We start from the raw sequence: 5,229 nt of genomic DNA on the forward strand, positions 1-5,229 counted from the left end.
CGATTTAGAGCCCCCCAAATAGGTTCTATCTCCTTCCTTAACCCTCTATTCAAGCCGGAAGTGGTTCAAATTAGCCATTTCTGCTTTCAATCTTTATCGCCATAGAACAAAAACGATAAAAAAGATAGCTAATAATGGCTTTTTGATACGCATTCTACATCCGAGAAACAGACGCTATCTTTGATCTTATTAAGGTTGGTGTAAAGGGACAAGTATTTTCGCTAGATGTCACTACAGTCTTCGTACATGTATTTTTTACCTTTCACGAAAATTTACAATTTCTCTTACAAATTTCAACCTAAAGACTTAAAATTTTTAGAGAAGGAACTTCATAATCTATGCAAGGGAACAATCCGTGTCGATATTTTATTTAGTATTTTCTTCATTTTTGAAACAGTTACATTGTTAAAGGTTTGGATATCGATTTCAACATTCAAGCCATTTCAACAATAAAGAAAATGCTAAATAAAAAATCGGCACGGATTGTTCCCTTGGATAGATTTTGAAGTTCCTTCTGTAAAAAAATTGAAGTCTCTAGGTTGAAATTTATAAGAGAAATCGTGAATTTTCGTGAAAGGTAAAAAATAAATGAGATACGAAGACTGTAGTGACATCTAGCGGCGAAACTTGTCCCTTTAAACTAACCTTAATCTATTGCAACCAGTAGTTTTAGTTCTGCTACTTGTTGTACTGGAAGTTTGAGTATTCAGTTCGCATAGAATCGAAGTCTATCGTAGTTTTACACTGTGAAACGAAACTCATTGCTTCTCTACTTAAACAGGAAGTGGGAGAAATGTATCACAACTTCCGGTTTCAGTATTGATCACTATAGAGCAAGCATGGTAATAGTTAGCGAGAAGCATGACTTCAATACCTTGGGAGTAGACAATCTCCAAGTTTTGTCTTCTGGTAGAAATTTACTATCACTTCTAATTTCAATAGTGATCACCATAGAGCAAAAATAAAAAGATAACGAGATATGTTTTTTTGATACGAATCCAGGATTCGAATATTGCCATCTCGATCTCTATCCCTGTATGTAAACCGGAAATGGTGAGAAACTACCATTTCCAGTTTCACCGTAAAGAAAAAACGATACCCAGAAGCAGTTTTTGATATGGATTCTGTGCGAGAATGGCAGTTTCCATCTCTAATTTTAATGCATGCGAAAGTGATAAATACTTACTAAATCTCCGACAATATTGATTCTCATAGAACAAGAGAGATACTAGGAAGTGATAAAAGTTTCTTTTAAATATATAATTTTATAATCCCAAGAAAAGATTTCAAGCCCTGCCCACTGGTCTAATGGCTAGCGCATATTCCTTTGACGCACAGGGTCCCGAGTGTGGAAAGCATTGAACGTGTTACCGTGGTTCGGATTCCACTTTAAAATGTAGGTCCACGTCTTGCATAGTCTCGCTCGATACTGAAAAGGGACGCTGAACTTCAACAATCAAATAAAAAATATTTCATCTTAGTAGTATTCTTCTACTGAAATTAGTAGCAGTAAAAAGTAACACGGAAAGAAAGATCCATCTGTTTATAGTCAGACAGTTCTCTGTCCTACCATATATAAAACATGTTTAGAACAAATAAACCATTCAATAGTATTTTGTTAGTATTAAATTGCCTATTTTTGAAAGCAACCAAGTTGTTTTTGATAGTTATAGAAAATAAGAGAAATGAATGAGGGATCTTAGTGAGGAGTCTCTAGAATCATCATCAGTACATATAATCACTTCATGTTTCATATTTTGTTAAAATCAATTTTTAACAGAGTTGCTTCATACTATCATGATCATACTACCATGGGCGCCCGAAGCTGGGGGCAGAGTGGGGCTCGGAACCCCCTCTGGCTCACGAAAATGTATACGTAATATAGCAACCATGAAAATGGTCCCCCCCTCTAGAAAATTTTCTTCGGGTGCCCCTGGTTTATACAGAAACCTTTTTGGTAATTTATTATTATTTTTTTTTACGTTATAAAATATATTGTCGATAACGCATCAATAATCACTATTAGTAAATAATTGTATTTTAATATTCTGTAAAGTATAAATTTTACACTGTTTACCTTTGATGATTATTATTTCTAATTTATATCACTCGAGACCTGGGAACCAAAGGTCTGTACATCACAATATTTTGTGCTGAGCTCGCACGCGTATCAGGCTCGTCAAAGTCTATGACCATTATCAACTTTTTCCAATATCGGATGAGTTTAACGCGTTTTAATAAAATTCCTTGTTTTTAGTAGTTCAAACCCAAATTTTCTAGACAATATTTTGAGAACCAAAAGCCCATACTTCGTAATATTAACCATGTGTACTAAACGTCTTAAAGGGTCCCGAGGATAACTACAAATTTAAGTCACGATTAAATTATTTCTGTCGATAATATGCGTTATATCGGCGGAAATCCTTTCGTCATTTAATGGTCAAACCTAATTGATGGTCAATAACTCGGGAATCAAAAGTTTGCTCATCATAATATTATTTTATTTTATTTGTCAAGATCTACCACCATGCCAATTTGGTAAAAATTGGATGAGTCATCTTTCGCGCTTTAATGAAATTTCTTGATTTCACTGATTCCAAATCTAACATTGATGGCTAATAACTCAGGAACAAAAAGTTTGTACACCATATTATTTTATACTGAGCTTCCATGCACACGAAGCTCTTCAATTACCAACTTTCGTCTAGATCGTTTGAGTTTAATCAAATGCGTCTTACTGAAATTTCTTGACATCCGTAAGTTAAAACTCAAATTTGATGAACAATAACTCTGGAACCGAAATTCCACACACCATAATATTTAACGTGCGTACTAAATACATCGCAGTCCATAGCCATACTAATTTTGGTCATGACTGGATGAGTTTCGTCAATAGTAGGCATCAGTGGCGTAGCACACTTTTGCGCCCCCCCCCCCCAAAGTATAGAGAAGGGGCCCTAGTTATAAAGCCGATAGAAGTAAAATTGAAGTTCTACTCCTTTAAATCTTTATTCATAGCAAGACTTCGGGGCCCCCTATACCTCGGGGCTCCCCCGCTCTGCGGGGGTTGCAGGGGCAGCTGCTACGCCACTGGTAGGCATTATACAACATCCTTTCATTAAATCCAAACCCAAGGTAGCACAGTGGTAGAATGCTTACCTCTCGTGCATGGGATGCCCGGCCAAGTAAGTTCGTGTCAGACAACATCGTGTCCATGGGTTTTCTCGGGGTACTCCTGTTTCCTCCCACGTTATCATTCCACCAATTCCGAAAACTTTTTTTTGAAAAACGAAAAATTATTGCAAAACGAAAATTTTTCGAAAAAACGAAAAATGAAATTTCCGAAAATCGTAAAACAGATTTTTAGAGAAAAAAAAATGAAATGAAATTTTGGAGTTTTACGTCCCACAGTTATGCCGGTTAGGCTAAAGGAGACGGTGATGACGAGAGATGAATGAAATGGTGGAATGAAGAAAGTGGGAGGAAACGGGAGAACCCCGAGAAAACCCACGCACACAGTGTTTGTCCACCACAAAGTTCACTTGGCGGGAGCAGGGTTTGAACCCGGAACCCCAAGCACCAGAGGTGAACGCTCTACCACTGAGCTACCACGGCTCCGATTTTTAGAGAAAGGCCATCCCTACACCATGACCGAGAAACGCACGACATATTCGGTCGAATGTGTAGACAACATTGTTACTTTTCATTCTATGAGTATCATGCATCACGAATTTGCTCCTAGGGGTCAGACAGTCGACAATGAATATTGCTAAAGTGTCCTTCAGCGTTTACGCACAAATATGCGGAAGATATGGCCGAGACAAGAATTGGGTCCTCCACTGAGACAGCGTACTGGATCATTGTGTATTCTCGATCACGGAATTTTTGTCCAAATTCCGAATTCCTGTGCTTCCGCACCCCCTTCCCCTCCATGACTGTTATATATCTCCTGCAGACTTGTTTTCTAAATTGAATTCTTTCCTGAATGTGACTAGATTTGATTCCGTTGAAGACATCCACGCAAACGTGAAGAATGTTCTTCAAATCCTTAAAAAAAAGAATTCCTACGAATGCTTCCAAAAATGGAGTCTGTGTGTTCAGCCAAGAGAGTACAACTTCAAAGGAGATTCATCATAATAGGCTATCAGATCTGCCATTTTAATATGAGTCAAATCTTAAAACTTTCCAAGCACGTAGATATAAGAGGGAGTATCGTATAGTAAAGTTTTCTCACCAGGAAGTTATTAAGATATGATTATGAAATTTTGTCGATGTTATGTTTGGCTCTTATGTCCATGATGTTAAGGAAATTAGCTCCTAATGATTGCTTTGTGTGTGTGTGTGCCAAAAATGACCAAAGTGCAAGATGGATAAGATTGAGGCAAGTACTGTGATACAGTACCGGCATCTGAAGGGATGTTGACGCTGTTCGAAGAGGATTTTTCTTCGGGCTTTTAGTAACAGGGACATTCCAAATGAAATCGACCAATTTCCAGGTCAAAGTTTGCTGACAAAATTGATTTTTTTATTTTATTTTATTTTTTTACCCAAGCTTGTACCACATTCAGGGAGTTGTAAACGGATATTCATTTATTTTTTTGGCCACGCAGATTTTTTGTAGTGGCCATTTTGTATACGCGCGTGTGCGTATTTTGCACTTTTCAGAGGATTTCGTTAAACGCTGTAACTTTTTAGGTTTTAAAGATAATGAGTTTAAACCAAAACCATCTGAAAGATAATGGAATGGACAACATTCTTTGTTCTGTGGACATTGAGACGTACTTTAGGACGTCGAGGGAAAAGCTCTGAACATTGATGTTGGAAACCTAAAAATGGCCGTTTTGGAATGTACATTTGGAAACGAAATAAATGAGACTCACCTTATTTTTTTTTTTTTTTTTGTCTACATAGAGACTAGATAATAGACAACGTCCCACTGGAGGATCCACGGGGGGGGGGGGCGACCGCCCCCTCTAAAAGGGCTTGTTTTTTACTTCCAGCATTTATCGTTGGGAAATAGAAATATGGTCTTTTCCTGACCGATCCAATCTGTGTGACAAGTCTGCAGTTTAATCAAAATGTGTGATACTTAATAGTACTTAATACAGACATATTTGAATTGTGAATATTTCAGTCCCTAGTTCCTTGAGGCGGTCACCATAAGCCCCAAAGGAACGAGAATAATTTATTCATTCGTTGGACGAACAGCTATAGCAAAGAGGGTACGAC

The sequence above is a fragment of the Thermobia domestica genome, chromosome 14 (genome assembly GCF_964235325.1).
Source record: "Thermobia domestica chromosome 14, izTheDome1.hap1.1, whole genome shotgun sequence".
In the NCBI taxonomy this organism is placed as follows: domain Eukaryota; kingdom Metazoa; phylum Arthropoda; class Insecta; order Zygentoma; family Lepismatidae; genus Thermobia; species Thermobia domestica.